This window comes from Podarcis bocagei (genome assembly GCF_964188305.1).
Source record: "Podarcis bocagei genome assembly, chromosome: 12".
Classification (NCBI taxonomy): Eukaryota; Metazoa; Chordata; class Lepidosauria; order Squamata; family Lacertidae; genus Podarcis; species Podarcis bocagei.
Genome location: NC_138137.1, coordinates 29,421,202 through 29,442,260, shown reverse-complemented (window position 1 = coordinate 29,442,260; position 21,059 = coordinate 29,421,202). Strand labels below are relative to the sequence as shown.

The window sequence follows — 21,059 nt, the reverse complement described above, 5'->3', positions numbered from 1 at the left end:
GGGTGGAGCTGTGGGTTAAACCACAGAGCCTAGGACTTGCCGATCAGAAGGTCGGTGGTTCAAATCCCCACAACGGGGTGAACTCCCATTGCTTGGTCCCTGCTCCTGCCAACCTAGCAGTTCAAAAGCACATCCAAGTGCAAGTAGATAAATAGGTACCACACCGGTGGGAAGGTAAATGGCATTTCCATGCGCTGCTGTGGTTCGCCAGAAGCAGCTTAGTCATGCTGGCCACATGACCCGGAAGCTGTACCCGGAAGCTCCCTCGGCCAATAAAGCGAGATGAGCGCCACAACCCCAGAGTCAGCCACAACTGGACCTAATGGTCAGGGGTCCCTTTACCTTTACCTAAAGGCAAACATCACTCATTTCAGACTTAAGCACAACTAACTTTGTCTGTATTGGGGGCATGGACATGTGTTTGCCAAAGATCTGTTTGCCAAAGATATGTAAACTTTCACTTTTTTTTATTCTTTGAAATTAAAGCGCTTTAAGTGCTAGCCCTATTGTGTCTAAATTGTGCTGCAGAGTCTGCTTCATCACAATTCAAGACAAATGCCACTTGAAAAGTCCTGTATATAATAGAAACAAGCTCGCTTACGACATTGACCCCGTGTCAGCTTAGAAATTTTCTTTTCCTCCCAATTAAAATTATTCCTTCATACCCCAAACGAGAATCCTTCTCTAACATGCTGTTTTGTATGAACAGGCAGCTTATATTTTGCACATGCACTCAAACAGGTAATCCCTCACCTTCAATGCAAACTGCAGTACGCTCTCCAGGAGAAGTTCCAACATGCAACTGTTAAGATCACAGACTGTATTCCAGCTCTTATGCACTAGGTGTAGAAGAAAACTGACTAGGATTAGTCACTTTCTACTGCATTAAACTATTCATGTGATATACAATAAAGGATCAGGAGAGCACCTTGACTATTTCCCCATGGCAACCATTTCTTTGCAAAACTAAGAACTGTAGTAGAGTATTTTACTCTCAGATAAAACAGGAGAGATGATTGGGGAATGGTAATTTTACACGGGGGTGGAGTTGACTGCTCAAGGAACCTTAAGAAGAAAGCTAACCCAGAGAATTTGGGAGAAAAGCGGCCTTCCATCCTCTCCTTCTGCCAGGAAACTCAACTGTGTAGACAGCTTAGGAATGGACAATATATGTGTTTTCATTTCGCATGGTTTTACCCATAAGTTTTTGCTTTCTGATTTTAAAAATACATATACATATGTAATACAAAATAAATATGTACTTACTTAAATATATGTTTTTTTCTCTCAAATTACATATTTATATGCTTATTTTCCTAGTTCTGCTGGATCTCTCAGCGGCCTTTGACACCATCGACCATAACATCCTTCTGGACCGTCTAGAGGGGCTGGGAGCTGGGGGCACTGTCATACAGTGGTTCCGCTCCTTCCTCCTGGGCCGTGTTCAGAAAGTGGTGGTGGGGGATGAGTGTTCAGACCCCTGGGCTCTCACTTGTGGGGTGCCTCAGGGTTCTGTCCTCTCCCCCATGCTTTTCAACATCTACATGCAGCCGCTGGGAGAGATCATCAGGGGGTTTGGGCTGGGTGTTCATCAGTATGCGGATGACACCCAGCTCTACCTCTCCTTTAAATCAGAACCAGTGAAGGCGGTGAAGGTCCTGTGTGAGTGCCTGGAGGCGGTTGGAGGATGGATGGCGGCTAACAGATTGAGGTTGAATCCTGACAAGACAGAAGTACTGTTTTGGGGGGACAGGGAGCGGGTTGGTGTGGGGGATTCCCTGGTCTTGAATGGGGTAACTGTGCCCCTGAAGGACCAGGTGTGCAGCCTGGGAGTCATTTTGGACTCACAGCTGTCCATGGAGGCACAGGTTAACTCTGTGTCCAGGGCAGCTGTCTACCAGCTACACCTGGTAAGCAGGCTAAGACCCTACCTGCCCGCGAACTGTCTCGCCAGAGTGGTGCATGCTCTAGTTATCTCACGCTTGGACTACTGCAATGCGCTCTACGTGGGGCTACCTTTGAAGGTGACCCAGAAACTGCAATTAATCCAGAATGCGGCAGCTAGACTGGTGACTGGGAGTGGCCGCCGGGACCACATAACACTGGTTCTGAGAGATCTGCATTGGCTCCCAGTACGTTTCCGAGCACGATTCAAAGTGTTGGTGCTGACCTTTAAAGCCCTAAACGGCCTCGGTCCTGTATACCTGAAGGAGCGTCTCTACCCCCATCGTTCAGCCCGAACACTGAAATCCAGTGCCGAGGGCCTTCTGGCAGTTCCCTCATTGCGAGAAGTGAGGCTACAGGGAACCAGACAGAGGGCCTTCTCAGTAGTGGCGCCCGCCCTGTGGAACGCCCTCCCATCAGATGTCAAAGAGATAAATAATTACCTGACATTCAGAAGACATCTTAAGGCAGCCCTGTTCAGGGAAGTTTTTAATATGTAATGCTGTACTGTTTTTAACACTGATTGGAAGCTGCCCAGAGTGGCTGGGAAAACTCAGCCAGATGTGCGGGGTATAAATAATAAATTATTATTATTATTATTTAAACTGCCAAGAACTGTCACAGCATTCAAAGAACTGCAAAATCCAGTGGACAACTAATTTGGAACCCATGCATTCGTCCAAGAAATGTGGTTCGAGCCACTGTGTACAAGACTTGGGAAAGATGTAATTCCTCAAACACTTACTATGTAACAGTGATTTATGATTTATTTATACATATATTTATATACAGTGGTATCACAAATGTATCACAAAAAACTCACAAAGTAACAGACTCCAACCAGTTTTCTTCCTCTGTTGAAATAACTCTTTAAAATAGACTTTCCATAGGCAAGAAACACTTTACCTCTCTTTCTAATCAGAAAGAGAGCTCTAACTCTCTTTCAAATCGGAACCAATGAAGGTGGTGAAAGTCCTATGCGAGTGCCTGGAGGTGGTTGGAGGATGGATGGCGGCTAACAGATTGAGGTTGAATCCCAACAAGACAGAAGTACTGGGCGGGGGTGGGGGACTCGCTGGTCCTGAATGGGACAATTGTGCCCCTAAAGGAGCAGGTGTGCAGCCTGGGAGTCATTTTGGACTCACAGCTGTCCATGAAGGTGCAGGTCAATTCTGTGTCCAGGGCAGCTGTCTACCAGGAGCATCTCCACTCCCACCGTTCAGTCCGGACACTGAGGTCCAGCGTCGAGGGCCTTCTGATGGTTCCCTCATTGCGAGAAGCAAAGTTACAGAGAACCAGGCAGAGGGCCTTCTCGGTAGTGGCTCCCACCCTGTGGAACACCCTTCCATCAGATGTCAAAGGAATAAACAACTATCTGACATTTAGAAGACAACTGAAGTTTAGGGAAGTTTTTTAATGACTGTTGTTTTAATGTATTTTCAATCTCCTGTTGGAAGCCACCCAGAGTGCCTGGGGAGACCCAGCCAGATGGGTGGGGTATAAGTAATAAATTATTACTATTACTATTATTGTTATTATTATTATTTTATGTGTGTGACTTCTATGTGGCCTGGTTGCAGTTAAATAACCATGTAGGTATTTCATATTTCAGCACTCCCATCCCTTGATGATGTACAACTAAAATAACAAGGATATGGGGGTGGAGGGAGTTGTGTCATTCATTCATCACTATTGTAGTTATGTTATGGGCACTCATTGACAAACATCCTTAACTTACCTCCTTCCACACAATACCCATGATCACAAGAGACTGAACTGCCATGGGGGAAATAACTGAACCTTTTACCAGTAACAGAATACTGCTGTTTGTGTGCTCAGAAGGTAAGATATTTATAGTACAAGAGAACTGTCTTGAGGAAAGATGTTGCGGCCTCCTACAAGAATTGCACAACCAATGTGCTTAAAAATATAGTCCAGAAAGGCCTAAAAAAAAGTGTTCAGAAGGCTTTCTGTGCCTGCCTGGGTTGTGGTGATATTGGTACAACATCACAAAATACAGGGCTAGTTAGAAGAGTATGTTTTTATGAAACATGGTGCCCTGGATCTGCATGTTTGCATCATTATTATTCATTTTTTACATGAACCACATGGCTCTCCACATGGGCCCCAGCTCATGAGTCTGTCAACAGCCTCATACATTCCACAAGGATGCCAGATGCATGACCCAGGCCACAGTGTTGATTCAGCTCTCTTTGAAACCATGTTCCATTGACTCTGCAACAGAACAAGAGAGCTATGACAAATGCATAGTATCAAAATGCTGGAAGCCAATTTTTAATAATATATTCGCAAATATATTAGGACCAGCTTTAGGGACACAGGATACATATCACGTTGGCTGCTTAGCTGTCAACATAACAGCTTTAATTATTTCAAAGTTTGCTTATGTAGTCAACATTCTGTCAGTACAGCTGTAGAAGTGAAATATTAAAACAACAGTCTGGGCTGCTGGAAACTCTGAATGAAATTTGTCACATTCACTCTTGTACATTTACAGCAAGTCACAGATTCTCCCTCCCGCAATGTAATTTGCAGTTTCTAATTTCAGCTTTAAAAAACACACATAAAAAAAACCCTGCAGAAAAAGATAAAAAGCAGGTCACCATGGTTATTCTTACTTTTTCCAAGTATCTGTAGGACTTACTTCTGGGTAAATATGCACAGATTTTAAAAGCCACCCCCCCAAAAAAAAAAAGAAAAAGAAAAAAGCTTGCCAATGCACAGCTACAGAACTTTCTACAAAACACTGTATAATATCCTTACATTTTGAAAACGATCTTTTTAAAAAACCAAACACTATATGAAAGCAGGGCCTCTAAACTTGTCCAAACAGAACAGGATTTTCTCTAATTAAAAATGTAATGGGGACATTCATGTCCAGCATAATAAAGAGAGTTACAATGTGCCAACAACTGACACTGAATAGCAGCACTAATGAGAACAAACTATTAATAAGTTCCCTTTTATTCTCAATTAAATATTAAGCATCATGTGTGTGTGTGTGTGTGTGTGTGTGTGTGTGAATAAAGTGATTACATATATATGGACCCATTACTAAAAATGCTCACATACTTTATCTTAAACCTAAGTACGCACTCCCCAAACTGAACTGCAAAATACTACTTAGAAATAAATAAGTAAGTCCTGCAAAACCATTTTAGATAGATTTGCAGGACAGAGGCATTTTTATGGATTAAAAAAGCAACTCTGTTTCTCTCCTAACAAAATTGTCTGTTTGTGGAATGCCTTCATTAATTCTTTTGTTTGTACTGATCTATTAGAAACCACTCAAAAAAGCCAATAATCTGAGCAATTGCCAACTTAGCAATTTATTTATTTTACAGATGCCTTTTCATCTTCAGACATTATGAAATGAAAAACTAGCAACACCTTTTTCTAACAGTATATGGTATACAGAAATACAGATACAATTTTTAAAAAGATATTTGCAGCAGCTCCTTCATTTGTGACCCTCTCAACAATTCTGACATCAGATGTAAAGTTTGGGCATCAGGTATAAACTTGGCATGTAAAGACCTCTACATATTGAGGAGTTCTCATAACAGTCAAGCACTCTTGAATCAGTTCTTGAGAGCTGAATTGTGGCAAGCACAGCCCACAATGAGCAGGCCTCTCTGATCTTTTCCATTCATTTCCTCTCCCTTTCCCAACGTAAACAAACAAACACCAAAAAAAAAAAACAACCACCTCATAGAAACCTTACCTTGGGGAAGGAGAAATGAAAGGTGGTGGCAGACATTCCCACATATGTCTTCCTTTGCAGCCCCTTCCTTGATTGCAAATGTTACATGTGTTAGAATTCCTGCTCCATGATTGCAGTCATGGGATTGTTGACTTTCACATGACGGTATATGTTTTGACCCCACAGAGTGGGAAGTGACGGAGACAGGATGTTTGTGTTACTGTGTTCTGTGAAGTGGGACTATTGTCCTTTGTTCTTTCTCTTTGCTGTCTGATGCTAGAGAGAGAGGGAGCCATGCTGCAGTGCTCCGTGTGTGTTTATATGTAAATAAAGTAGATTAGTCAAAATGCTGAGTTGCTGAGGTCTGTCACGGAAAGCTGCGAAGACTCTGCAGATCCCTAAGTTTGCCAGTGTCTGTTGCCATCGGTCGCTGTGATGTTTGGGCAGAAGAAAGCTTTTTAAGCTCCCGAACAAACGACCAGGAGGGAGGGAACATGCCAGTCAGGCATGTGTCTCTGCCGGGGTCCTACTCAAGGGTAGGCTGAACTCCTGACAACGTGGACCTTCTTTTACCACCAGATTTCCTGGGATTTAATACATCCATGGGAGTACCCCACCACTGCCCTTTCTTCCTCCCTGGAGGTAAACATTTTGACATGGGGAACGGAGAACTGAACAGCGATGGAGATTATGGGGCTTTTCCAGTGTGTGTTTTTAAAAAGTGCTTTGGAATACAGGAGTTTAGGAATTGTTCTGATAAGTAATGATGATGATAATAATGGAGAAGGGCTTTTGGGTGAGATAACTGGCAACAAGGCTTGCATCCTGGCTTATGAAAACCACCATTAGGGCAATGTAGGTGAATAGGTAAGCTGTATTAGGATGCTGAATTGACCAGAGTGTACCCCAAGGGGAAAGCCTGAAAAATTCCAGGGGACCTGGGAATTGCCTGGAAATGAGTTAATGTCTTGTATCACATCTCTGGTCAGATGCCTTTTTGAGAAGGGGATAGTACAATAGCCAGGGTACAAGAGTCTGTTAGTGAATGTTAGGAATTAATCAGTAGTAGGATTTAGATCATATTTGGAACATTGAAGAGAAGATACAGTGGTACCTTGGGTTAAGTACTTCATTTGTTCCGGAGGTCCGTTCTTAACCTGAAACTGTTCTTAACCTGAAGCACCACTTTAGCTAATGGGGCCTCCTGCTGCCGCCGTACTGCCAGAGCACGATTTCTGTTCTCATCCTGAAGCAAAGTTCTTAACTCGAGGTATTATTTCTGGGCTAGCGGAGTCTGTAACCTGAAGCGTATGTAACCTGAGGTACCACTGTACAGGCTGTTGCAGTTCTCCTGAACTGTGCTATGGAAATTCCTGGGTTTAGCTGGCCAGGCATCTACTCATCAAGAAAGGTGTTTGGGTTTGTGCAAAACAAGGGATGGCAATGTGATGGGCAGGGCCTCAGGCCACTCAGGAAAGTTTGCCTCTTGGACTCAAGGCTTAGTAAAAGGGGTGAGCAGGCAGAGGAGGGGGTGTTGGGCTTGGCTAGATGTTCTGGGAAGGAGAAGGAACAAAATTGGAGAACATAATACAGGGGCTGAAGGGCAGAACATTAGAGCTGGCTGGGAAGCAGGAACAAAGGAATAATGCTTAGGATGGTTCTGTCTCCAGTGCTGGGCTGCTATGAAGAACAAGCTGCTCTTGAGATGACAATGCTGTAATATCTGCACCCCCTTCATCTAAACTCAGATGCAAATATGTGTAATTAAACCATATTTCTTAAAGACACTACAGCCTCCACTGCGTCTTGCTTCTCAAAGGGAACACAGCCCCCATGTGAGCACCTGGAACCCCCTGGAATCACATGCACCACTCGGCAGAGATTGGGGGTAGCATGCAACCTTTGTAAAAATATACCTCAAGCATGCCCAAAAACTTGGGTGTGCCCAGTGGAATTTTGATTAAAGCAGCACAGCCTCATGCCATTTCACAAACTGTCTCTGAATACCCCCTGGCTTTCCCAAACTTTTTTGTAAATGAGATGAGATCGGAGCACAGAGATGGGTCAAGCTTACTAATGACACTAAGGCTAGGTACACATTAGCAGCTTGAAACACAGCAAGGTTGCTTTTCCCTGCTGCACTTCAAACCGCTGTTGCACATTGCTGTACAAACCAGAGAGGAGGCAGGGATGTCTTCACCCAGTGCATATTATTACCCTTTTGGTTTCCCTGTACCAGCAACGCAGAGAGAGAGATTTATGAGGCTGCCTGTCCATTCGCCATCATCTGCACATGTGCAATGGATCTCTCAAATGTACACACTTCAGGTTAACTACAAAGTGAAAGTGGCATACATTTTAAAATTGGATGGAAACTGTTTTGAGGGGATATGCATCAAACAGGAGTATTTCTCAGGAAACAACAGGATATTTCATGTATGTGTACATACAGAAGCAGCCCATCCTCCTTCACTACTTGAATGTGCTGCTCCCTGCCCCCCAAACCCTGACCCCATTTAGGCTGCATGCCAGAGCACACCCCCTGGGGAAGTATTCTGCAGTGCTTTGATGCAGAATTGGGGGGGGGGGGAGAGAATATGAACAGCAAAGCAGCGCTCCCAAAGAGTGTTCCGCCACTGGCAAAAGTGGTGGGACGGATGGGGCGCTGCCTCTTGTGCTTCTGCCGCCTGAGGCAGCTGCTTCACTCTGCCTCGTAGGCAGGCCAGCTCTGTATACACAGCTTCAAAGACTAGTGGTGGGAGCACACTGGAGGCAGAGTAAATGTTAATGCATACACAGCCCAAATTATTTAGGGTGGTGAAAATAGAAAGAGATTTTGAGCAGCTTCAGAAGGTTATTTCCAAATTAGGTGAACGGCATTAAAACAGCAAATGCTGTTCCGAGTAGCCAATGGAGAAACCGGAGCCAAAAAAATAAAAATAAAAATCCAAACTCTACATATATATAGATAGGATCTGAGCTTGCTGTAAGCAACCGGGAAAGACATCTTACGGGCACAATAAAAATGCCAACCCTGTGTGCAACTGCTGTGAAAAAAGGTGAATTTCGTACTGGGGATAATTAGGAAAGGGCCAACAAATATTTCGTACTGGGGATAATTAGGAAAGGGCCAACAAATCTATGCTTGGACCACAGTCAGTGTATTGTGTTCTGGACATTGCATTTCAAAAGAATGTAGAGCTGGGAAAAGGGCAGAAAAGGGCAACCAAAAGTGATTAGAGGACCAAATAACTCTCCAAAGGGCATGGTTACGTTTGGAGCTGAGAAAAAAGGCAAGCAAATGGGGTGGAGGAAACAACAAGAATAGAATTATGCAGGGTGTGGAGCCAGCAGATAGAGAGAGAAAATTATAGCTCTCTCTTAACACAAGAACCCATGGTCAACCAGTGAATCTGTAATTGCTGGACAGACAAAATGAAATACCAGGTACACAATGAATAGTTCAACTATGGAGTTTAGTACCATAAGATATGATGATGGCCATCAACCACAGAGCCCCACATTGGGTGAAAGATTCCTACACTGCAGGGAGGTTGGATTAGATGATCCTCGTGGTCCCGTCAAGCCTTATGATTCATACCTAGTTGGCTTTAAAAAGTAATTAGAAAACATTATGGATGATAATGGTATCATTGGATACCAGTAAGGATGACTATATACTACCTCCAGGATCAGAGGGAGTAAGCCTTTGAATACCACTTGTTGGGGAACAGCAGGAGAGTGCTATTGTCCTGGTATCCTGCTTTTGGGGCAGAGCTGGAACAGGGTGTTTGAGAAACAGGATGCTGAACTATATGACTGACTGGTCTGAGCCAGTATGGCTGTTTTTATATCCTTAGGAGAGTTCAGGGGCCAGACTGGGATGCTGCTATTGTTTCAGACAACATATGCAGAAAATATTGCTGAAGGCTGCATTTTAAAGGCTACAGTAGTAGAAGAAGAAGAGTTTGAATTTGATATCCCACTTTATCACTACCCGAAGGAGTCTCAAAGCGGCTAACATTCTCCTTTCCTTTCCTCCCCCACAACAAACACTCTGTGAGGTGAGTGGGGCTGAGAGACTTCAAAGAAGTGTGACTGGCCCAAGGTCACCCAGCAGCTGAATGTGGAGGAACAGAGACGCGAACCCGGTTCACCAGATTACGAATCTACCGCTCTTAACCACTACACCACACTGGCTCTCAGTACAATCTGATGCAAACTTTCCTGGGGGTAAGCCCCATTGAACTCAGCAGAGCTTACTTCAGTGTAGACATTCATAGGCTTGTGATGTAAGAGTTGTACAATGTTAGCCATTATTGGTAAATGGTACAGTTTAGTTGCTTCTGACTAGGCAATTTCAGTACACGCTTCTATCAGGGAATGAATGCACTTATATGCATGAACTAAGAGCGTAAAAATCTTCACATGCATTGGTTCATGTGAACTGACTATGGAAATATTGATGCCTTTCACCACAGTGTGCCGATTTGCATTAATTAAAACAACATGACACAGAAATAAATAGCTGCTAAACACGGCTGTATTAAAAACTTGTATGTTACTAACTTGGAGCACATGTGTTTAACACAGCACACAATTATAAAATCTTCAGACAATTTAAAGAGAAACTAAGCATCACACAGAGTTATCACAATATGTTCCATACTGGCTACGGAAAGTTAAAAGCACCTCATTTTAATTACCCGTGCTTGGAGTATGAAGCTATGAAGCTCAGAAATATTTTTAAAGAATAGAAATATTGCTCAGGGGTGCTGTCAGTTTACATATGCTATTTTGGGAGGGCTAGGCACACCAGAATTCCAGAGTTGGCATTTCACAAAATCCAAAGCGCATGGCTATTTGCAGGGGGTTGGACTAGATGACCCTTAGGATCCCTTCCACTTCTACAATTCTATGATTCTAAGCTCACACTGGGCAGATATTGATTTTAAAACACACAGCTGAGGCCACTGTGAGGTGGGTTTACTATCTCTAAAATCACATTTTTACAAAATGTAATTAAACAAGAATTTAAGATACTGATAAACGCCCACCTAATTCTTTTAGGGCCATAGCTTGGTGGTAGAACATCTGCTTTGCATGCAAAAGTTCCGAGGTCCAGCCCCTGGCTTCTCCAGGTACAGCTTAGAGACCTTATCCAAAATCTCGGAGAGCCACTGCAAGTCATTTTCTACTGTAATGAGTTAGATGGACATGGACCAGTGGTTTGTATAAGCTAGTTCCTATGTTCTTAATCTAGTTGAGGTGGAAGATCTTTTTAATCAGTTGCTTTACAACATTTATCATCTTTTCAGTTGGATGGAGAAGAGGGCCTCTAAACTATCCCTTCCAAAAAAAAAAAAAAAGGTGATAATCAGAGACATCAGAAAGGAAGGAATCAAGGTATCCACATTTCACCACTGTGGAGTTGTGTGGGAGGGGTGCACAGGAGGCAGGAGAAGAAACACCAGTTGCTTAAAACCAGTGCAGTCCAGAACCCATGAGCAGAAAATCTGTTTCTGTGCTGCCCTTCAGAAACAGCACTGTCCTCTGCTTCATGGCTTCAGAATACATTCCAGTGGTACGTTTTCATAGGTAACTTCTACTTAAAAGATGACTGAAATATTAAGTCAAAACCAGACCTGGTCAGCAGTTGCAGGTACACTTTTTTGGAAATAAGCTTGAGTGAAATCCACAGGACTTACTTCAAAGCAAATACTGATAGAATCACACTGAATACTACAATAAGCCCTATAAACCCTATGTCTGTTGGGCTTAGGTCTCACTGTCAACAGGGCCCCAAATAGGACTAGTTACAGTGGACCCTGGAGGGACACGGGTGGCGCTGTGGGGTAAACCACAGAGCCTAGGACTTGCCGATCGGAAGGTCGGCGGTTCGAATCCCTGTGACGGGGTGAGCTCCCGTTGTTCGGTCCCTGCTTCTGCCAACCTAGCAGTTCGAAAGCATGTCAAAGTGCAAGTAGATAAATAGGTACCACTCCGGCGGGAAGGTAAACGGCGTTTCCGTACGCTGCTCTGGTTCTCTAGAAGCGGCTTAGTCATGCTGGCCACATGACCCGGAAGCTGTACGCCGGCTCCCTCGGCCAATAAAGCGAGATGAGCACCGCAACCCCAGAGTCGGTCACGACTGGACCTAATGGTCAGGGGTCCCTTTACCTTTACCTTTTACAGTGGAGCCTAAAGCATGCTCACCAAATGAATTCAATGGGGCTTACCCTCAGATAAATGGGGTCAAGATTAAAGCATTAGTCTGAATTCAAACCCATTGTTTGTTTTCTTAGTGTTGCAAGAACACTTAAAAACCAAAACAGAATTCAACATTGCAGAATTTTAACAGTGCAAAGAAAGCCTAGCAGGTGCATCACCTTTCAGAAACCAACAATTTAAATAAGGACCCTTCATTTTTTATTTTTTACTAGCACAAAACACAAATTGTCTATAAATTGATATACTTCTGATTCACACTGAAAGTCCCAATGAGTTCATACATGCTCCTAGATTAGTCTGCAGACCAATTCTCATTTTTTAAAAATATTTGTTAGTCACCCAATAGCCTAGGTCCTCTGGAAAATGTACAATCAAAGTTGAATTGTGCCGATTGTAATGCTAGACTCCAGTGCTATGCACTAGGAATAAGCTCCACTGAACCCAGTGAGGCTCGCTTTGGCATAGGACTGTATACAGCAGCCATATAGCTTCGAGCAAGCATCACATTTCCCCAAGTCATTTGGAGGGGGAGAATCTGCCACCTTAAATGAAGTAAAGTTTCTAGTGACCAGCCACTGCAGAACTTTCTGTCTGCAGACAAAACACGTTTTTTATATTTAAAAAATTGCTTGTATCACCAAGGCAGCATATATAAACCCAGCATAAACCAACATGACACGTATGACATCACCCCAACGTCACAGATAAATTTAGAGTAGACTCAGTGAGCTGGGGGGAAAAAAGGCAGAAGTTAGGAAGATATGAATGGAAGAGCATCAAGGCTGCTCGCCACAACTTTCTTCCTAAGGTTCCCTTGGCATGTTTACATGCATACACTGAAGAAGGGGAAAAACAAAAGCCGAACAAACAGCCACGCATACAAACAGAGAGATAAATAAAGGCTGTCCCCAAGCCTCCCGACGCTGCAATCGATCCAGCCACCCAGGCAGGGATTTTGCTAACTTGCTGCAGGTGCAATGCAGACCGAGGATATTGCATGCATCTCAATTACAGAATAGCACGGGTTATGATTTTGGGGTGCGGGTGGCGAAGACAGGAGATAATACCAACTAGGCAGAAACACAGCAAGCATCCAAGCTCCGGCTTTGCAGCAGCAGAGTCTCGCGCGCCGCCCATAGCGCGCGCACCCGGACCCTCTCACACAAACAAACACATACATACATACACGTATCTGCACCCCAAGTCCTACTTAGCAGGCACTTGCTCGCCTCGACGCAGGAAGCCTCCAATGAGGGGCAGCGCCACAGGCTGCCCTCGTCCATGGAACAGGACGCCCCGCCGCAGCCTCCCCCTCACTGGGGGGCAGCCGGACTGGGGAACAGCCAAGCGGGCGCCTCTCCTCGCTCAGCCCGGCGCGCCAAAACGCAGCCGCCACTGCCTTCCTTACCTGTTGGCCGCCAGCCGCGGTTAGCTCTCCTCCCCTCTCCCCGCTGCCTCGGCTCCTTATGAGGCGCTTTTCCTCCGGGCAGCGAGAGAGAGTGTGTGTGCCCGCGCCCGCGCGCCCGCCGTCTCCCTCGCGAGGACACGGAGGCGGCGGAGCAGGGCTGACGACGCGGGCCCCGGAGTCTCCTGCGCCGTGTGGCCGCCGGGTCTCCCGGGGGCGGCGCGTAAGGGGCTGCCGGCTGCGGGGCGCGGGGTGGCGGAGGCGGCAGGCGCCGAATGGTCGCTGCTGCTGCTGCTGCTCCTCCGCCAGGTGCTGGGAGGAAACGCCGCGCGCTCGCCGCAGCCTCCTCACCTGGAGATGATGGAATCGTCTGGAGCCGTCTAGGCCGGCGTCCTGTTCGCCTGCTCCTGTGGGAACATATGAGCCAACTCCTAGGGGCCGAGGTCCATTTGCTCTCCTCTCCAATATTTGAGTTGATGGGCATTCAAATGGGGGGGGGGGGTGTTGTGTCACGTGATTATGTGGGACAGGGTGTGCCTCCCCCCTCCAATATTTTATTCAAGTTGGCACCCGTGTGTGGGAAGCAGGGCACAGTAGCAGATTTACATGGGGGGGGGGGTTGAACTGTTATGCCCCCCCCATTTGCAACCAGCAAGGAGGTCTGGGTAAGCCTTTCTTCAATGGGGTTGTTCCATGATAGATCACCACACTTTGCAACTTCTCTGCTGCTGACTCTCAGACTTTAAGTAAAGGACCCCTGACCATTAGGTCCAATTGTGACCAACTCTGGGGTTGCGGTGCTCATCTCGCTTTACTGGCTGAGGAAGCCGGCGTACAGCTTCCGGGTCATGTGGCCAGCATGACTAAGCCGCTTCTGGCGAACCAGAGCAGCGCACGGAAACGCCGTTTACCTTCCTGCTGGAGGGGTACCTATTTATCTACTTGCACTGGTGTGCTTTCGAACTGCTAGGTTGGCAGGAGCGGGGACTGAGCAACGGGAGCTCACCCTGTCGTGGGGATTCGAACTGCTGACCTTAGGCAACAACAAAAATCCATGTGAGTCATGCGACTCAAATTGGGTCAACTAGACCCATAGTGGACTAAATTTGCTTCTGGGGCCCCTCCAGGATTAGGGGCCCTGAAGCTTAATCTTCGTTTCATAGTAGATCAACCCTAGCAGGCAGGATGTGAGCCCTAGAGCGCTCTGCCCACTCACAGTTCCCAGCAGAGTGGCATTCAGAAGCCTAATGCCCCTGGCAGTGGAGGAAGAACATATAACCATTGTGACTAGTAGCAGTTGAGAGCCTTGTTCTCCATAACCAGTGCAATCCTAATGTCTGTTCAGAAGAAAGGCTTATTAGCTTCAGTGGAGCTAACTCTGGGAAGCAGCATTGGAGCGTAAGGAATCTTGCAGGCCACCTAGTTCAGTCTCTAGGAAGCTGCAGGGAATCTTGGGGTTACCAATGTGGTGCCTATGGGCACCAAACTGTCCTTGAAATCTTTTGCATGCACCTACCAAGCCTCTGATTACTTAAACAGACACAAACACTGCCCTCTTGGTCATAGAGTGATTAGCTTTTCCCCCTGACAATCCAGTCTGGCACCTACCTAAATGTATTTTCAGCATCAGGCAAACCCCATTTTGTTTTCCCTGACTTCTTTAAAATATGTAAACTCTCTCTCTCTCTCTCTCTCTCTTTAAGATGATGTTCATTATACTGTGGTTTTAACACAGTGGTTTAGTTCTATGGAATTTATCCCTTTGGCTTTCTTTATTAATTGATTATTGTAATGCTTTACTCTCTAGTTCTCTGTTTCAGGATGATTGTTCTGTTTTTAGAGTTCTTTTATTTGCAGCTTTATTGATTCCTGCTTCACTGGAATTGTGATGTTTAATCTGTTTTTATTTTGAGGGGAAATTGATTGTTCTTGGGGACTGATGAATGGGATGCTTAAATAAATAAATAAACATTTGCCGCAGATATTCTTAAGGCTGCAAAATAGGCTTATGGAATCTGCAATCAAGATGTCTAAATGGAAAACACTTTTATTTACATGCTCTGCAATTCTCGTTAACTGTGATTAGCGTTTCACATATCTGCCATCCCAATTTAAAAAGTCTGTACCATGCTTTTAGAAATAAAAACATAAGCACTCTGACATGAAGAGCCTTGTTAAACAAAATTAAGAAAGCTAAACACTGTTCTAGAAGCTGATTAAAATGTACTACAGAACATTGATAAAAGGTTCTATTTTGTTCTCAGATATCATAGTAACATGGAAAGCAATTGCACAACATTGACAAAACTAGGCCACCTGCTGCATTATGGCTTACTTGTGCCAAGTTATAAAAATATTTGAGGGTCCAAACCAGTACTGAAAATACAACCATTGAGGGTCTATATATTTATGGTAGAAGCTCCCACCTGCCAACACAACATGAGACACACCATGAAATATACACCAAGATGGATGGAGTTGCACCTTATGGCCACCTCCTTTTCCCAGGGAAGCTCCTGTATTATAGTAAGCTCCACAACAGGTGGTAAGCCATCCAACAGGTGATGATATCCCTACCCCATATGAACCAACCCAGACCCTGCAATCATCATCTGAGGCCCTTCTTTGTGTGCCTCCTCCACAAGAGGTATGGAAGGTGGCAACATGAGAGTGGGCCTTTTTGTGGTGGCTCCCAGCTTGTGGAATGCTCTCCCCAGGGAGGCTCACCTGGAGCATTCATCATTATGTTCGTTATGTATCTTTAGGCACCAGGCAAAACATCCCTCTTCTCCTAGGCCTTTGGCTAATTGAACAATATCTGGCCTTTAAAACTGGTGGGGGTATTCGTTTTTGTTTGTTACTATGTTATGTATTTGTGTGGTTTAATATTGTAAACTACCCTGTGATCCTTGGATGAAGGCCAGTATATAAATTTAATTAATTTAATTAATAATACCATAGACAACCCCTGCTGTTGTCTAATCGCTGTCCATGGTGCTAAGACACTGATCAGCAACCCCATATGTCTCTTTCCTTATTGAGATGAGACCATTCAATAAAATACATAAAAATCCTGTTTCTTGGTTTTTAGGATGGTACATAGGGATCTTTTCCCTCACCTTAATACAATCTGGCTTCATCTAGCCTCAGGATGGGAATCTTACAAGGTAGAGACTTTAGTGCTACCAGAACTCAGGACTGCTGCCCCTTGACACTTTTCTCAAGCTCTGAGTGGAAGGTAAAAGGAGGGGGAAGCCCCTCAAGATGCCCAGGTTGGATGAAGTATGGCTGCCATGGTGTATGAGTCAGTCAGGAGTGGGATACTGGGTCTTGCTGGGATATTACTCAACCATCTAACCCAGGGAGGTCCAACTTTTTCATATCGAGTGGGCCGCAAGAGTATTTCAACATGGAACCCATGGGCTGCACACTGCCTCGTCACATGTAGGGTGAGCAAGGCCAAATTCTGATGCCCCCTCAGTCTTTGCGCTGCCTTCCCAAAGTCAGCTAAGGGAGGCACTGCGCAGGAGGCTCTGGCACGATCCCAAAGCTCTCCCAAAGCTGGGAAAGCACCAATTAGGCTTTGGGAAGGAGACAGGAGGACTTTAGGACCCTGTCAAAACCCAACATGAACTGCATGTTGATTAAATGCCCATTAACAGATGTATGAACTTAAATCCAATTTCTGGACTAAAATTCACAATCATCAAGTATATAATTAAGTACACTAATGATTTGTCACTTCTAAAAATAATGTTTCTCCCGCCATAATTAATTTCAGGAGGTGTTTTTTTTCTAGAGGAAGCATATTTGCAAATACGTAGCTCATAATCATCCCTCCCTTCTCCAGGATTAATATAAATATTAGATCATAGTGACTTTAAAGAAATAGTGGGTGTTTACTGCCAGTTGTGGGCTGACACAGCCTATGGCAAGTAGGTGACCTTCCAACTTTGGTGCAGCCTTCTCCACCAGCCATGCTAGGACCAGAAGGAGAACTTCTTCCCTCTGGTCCACTCCCTAGCTATAAAAGCCAGCCACACTCAGGCCTCGGTTTCAGTTGACGCTCCAATATTTGCAGGCTAGCATATTCTTTTCAGCCAGGTTTGTTCCAGTGACAGCAGAGCATAAGCTCTGCCTTGATTTCAGAATGATCACTTTCAAGCTCTGGCACCCGGGGCTCAGCCAGAGCCCTTTCCCGAGATCCTGTGAGCACTTGGAGGCGCACTGTGATGCAGAGAGTATTACAATCCTGTTATTCCTTCCACATTCCGAGCATACTCTGGGACATGGAATTTTTGTGAAGCCTTTAGGTCACAGTTTGGGGTGGGCTCGCATCTCTCTCATGAATGGGAGGAAGATGTCCCATAAAGAATGGGGGTTAGCTGCCAAGACCATGCCCTTGCATGTAGCCACAACCACATTCTTTTGGAAATTGCTCCAGTTTCCCAACCCCTGTTATTACTTCCATGTATGCAAGCTGCTGGAGGGCTGCCATAGGCACCACCCCCCTCCAAACCCAGACATCAGGAAGCCAATTACATATGATATCCTTTCCAAGGAATCAGGGTACCCCATTAAAGGGATCCAGGGGAAAGTGCTTCTGTCAGACTGCAGCTGATGGGCCATAGATCCCCCCCAAAATGGTGATCTAAGGGGGGGCTGCCCCAATTTGATATATGTCATAGGGTGATCCTTAACCTTGGTGAACTCTGCCAAATAATCTTGCCTCAACCCATCTGCTGGTTGATTCTTTGGCAGGGTTCATCAAGGTTAAGGATCACCCTATGACATATATCAAACTGGAGCACCCACCGAGATCACCATTCTATACAAATCAATAGCATTTTTGAAACCGTTCTAAGTTGGAGGGCTATTTATAGCCTACTTATGTGCAGTAAAGGCAGGTTTGTTGGACAACCATTTGTAAGCCGATATCCTAAAAAATGAAAACAGAGTGCAATAGCTTTTCTAACCCTCCAACATGTACTAACCTTTCTTCAAATGTACTAAGGTCATTCTCTGTGCTTAAAAACTTATTGATATCACAAATCAAATCAGAAAGGCTAGTACTGTTCAGAGAGTTCCCATAAAATAAAAGTACATTTAAGAACAACAATGCCCAGCAAATACTCTTCAAAACATTTTTTAAAAGTACAGGACTAGCCAAATACGCATAAAAGATATATATTATTGTGCATTGTTCATTAATATGGACGATTACCCATAACATAAGGCCTACGTGACATGGTACATAGAAATCAGGCTTAGGGGGATAGAGCAAGATTGCAGCTGCTGCCCCTGACTCTAACCTTCATTAGGATTTTTGAATGGATCATACATGGTACAAGCTGGATCCATGTAGTCTCTTTCCATGCAATGTGTGCCCTAAATGTTGTAGGGTACAAATGGGGCACACAGTTTGTACAAGCATAGGCTCAGCTGGAAGTAGCAATGGGGCAGAAATTCAGTTTGGTTTGCATTTTAATGTAAACCTAACTAATTTGCATTTCCTGAAAAAATATACGAAGTGAAATGTAGCTGTCCTTTGAAATGTGCACCCAGCTAGCATGGCCAATCATCAGGGATGGTGGGAGTTGATGGTGGGAAGGCACCAGGTTGGGGAAGGCCATTTGCTGTTGCTGTTGTTGCTCCATTGACTCAAACTGATCAAAGATTGGTCTATTTGTCATGAACTGGCAGGACAATGGGGGAAGGAAGATCCTAAAGAGGGGTGTAGCCAGGACTGGGACACACTGGGGCAAGCTGCAAGCTGGGGATGGGAGCAGAGCGGCTGGTGTAGGAAGTACTTACAGGGTGATGCAGGATGGCGAGGGGATGGGAGTCAGTGCACAGGAACCAGAGAAGCAGGACCCATCACCAGTGCCAGAGGGCCCTTGTCTCCATGAACATGGCAGGCTCTGAGGCATAGGGAGCACTGGAAGGGATGCTCTAGGAGGCTGAGACAGGCAAGAATCCACAGCCCAGCTCTGTAGCTGGCCAGGTGAGGGGTGGGGGTGGCTAGCTCTGGGAGGTGTGTGATTCCTCCGCTGGGGTAGGTCCAGAACAGGTGAGGGCCACACACCTCATCAAACCTAGATGCTGAAATCAACATGCAAAGGAAAAGAAAGGGAAGCAGGGGCCTTGCTTGAATTGAGTCTTCACAGGTACAAAATGTACACAAAGCTGATCAACACATTGGGGTCCAGAGGGCGGACAGCAGACATGACTCCTGTTATATGCATTTATAGATGGAATTTGAAAGTCTGGAAGGGGCACAGCAGCCCTTAGACTTTAATTATCACGGAAGAAAAGTGCATTTGGCAGTGACCTCACTTGTACGTTTATTAGCATATTAACATGCACCCATTTATCCTGTTTGCTCGGCTTAATGTTTGTTTTGAGGGTTTGCTTTTCAAGGTGAGGTTAGGGCCCTGCTACACATTACATTAAATGGTCAGCATGGAGCTTTGTCTGTGCTTGCTTTTGTGATCTTTAACACAAAGTGTGTGTGTGTGTGTGTGTGTGTTCACCAGCACCACAACACACCAAGAAAAGGAGGTTCAACACCTCACCAGTACTCAAAATAATAATGCCCCCTGCCCAGTGCAGCAATTAACCTTAGGGGGGGAAATGTTCTTCATTGCAGACTGCACAATGGTTCTCGCCTAAGAAGAAAAACCACAATTTAGTAAAGCCTTTATAGCATAGCATCTCTGATGCACACACATTAGTCATCTCTAATTGCTTTTCATTGTATGGCTGCTTTCAAGATCGTTGAGACTTATTCACTAGCCACGCGAGTCTTAGAAGTCTTATTTATAGCTGTCCAAAAGGCAAAACAGTAGTAGAGATAGAGATGTCCTGGCAGAAAGAGAAGAATGTCCCATCTGTCACAGGACATCTAAGAGCCTTCGACCAACACCCAGAGGCTAAGAACCAATTCACACTATTTTCAAACAGCAAGTATAGCACTATCAGGACCAAACGAGGCAAGATATATCACTTGGAATCATGACAGTGTTCCTTTTCTTTTTCTTTTTAAACAAGAATTAAAATTAATGCACTGACGGGTGGCCAGCTGGACTACTGCAGGAAGGGAGGTTTGCCTGGTCCTCTTCTGCTGTGGAACTCACAAGAATCCACCTCCCTGAACACGGGGAGCTGCCTTATTTCAAGTCAGACCATCGGCCATCCTGCTCAGCGTTACCTACACTGGCTGGCAGCAGCTCTCCTGAATTTCATCAAAGGGTCTACCAGCACTGCCAGCAGATTGAAACTGAGATGTTCTGCATGCAGAGCTACCACTAAGTCACAGCCTTCCTAAATTGCTATAAGCTCCAGTAGGAAAGCTCCCATAGTGTGAAGGGAGGGAGCTACCAAATTCTCTTTTCAGATTCAAAGAGGTGTCTGGTTTCAGAACAACCCAGCCATGAAGACCTTAATGAAAGAGACAGCAAAGATTCGTCAGCTGGCACATATTCTGGTGTCACATATGCCAGCACCTGCCAGCCATGCATTTGGGCCACTTACTAAGGTAAAGGTAAAGGGACCCCTGAACATTAGGTCCAGTCGTGACTGACTCTGGGGTTGCAGCGCTCATCTCGCTTTATTGGCCAAGGGAGCCGGCGTACAGCTTCTGGGTTATGTGGCCAGCATGACTAAGCTGCTTCTGGTGAACCAGAGCAGTGCACGGAAACACCGTTTACCTTCCCATTGGAGCGGTACCTATTTATCTACTTGCACTTTGACGTG

The 21,059-nt window shown here is 45.1% G+C and overlaps 1 protein-coding gene across 6 annotated transcripts in view; it reads right to left on the bottom strand.

Annotated features, from left to right (window-relative positions):
* DGKB (diacylglycerol kinase beta) overlaps nucleotides 1-21,059 on the bottom strand; it is a 301,695-nt gene that overhangs the window by 233,198 nt on the left and 47,438 nt on the right. For 2 of the 6 annotated variants that reach the window (XM_081164531.1, XM_081164536.1), the window contains exon 1: nucleotides 13,308-13,501. The exons of 1 other annotated variant lie outside the window; for it this stretch is intronic. The gene's annotated coding sequence lies outside the window, so the exon portion shown is untranslated. Of the gene's footprint in view, nucleotides 1-753; nucleotides 840-13,085; nucleotides 13,252-13,307; nucleotides 13,502-13,655; nucleotides 13,723-21,059 lie in introns of those variants that run through there. 3 more of the 6 variants (XM_081164532.1, XM_081164535.1, XM_081164534.1) reach the window with 3 other exon arrangements.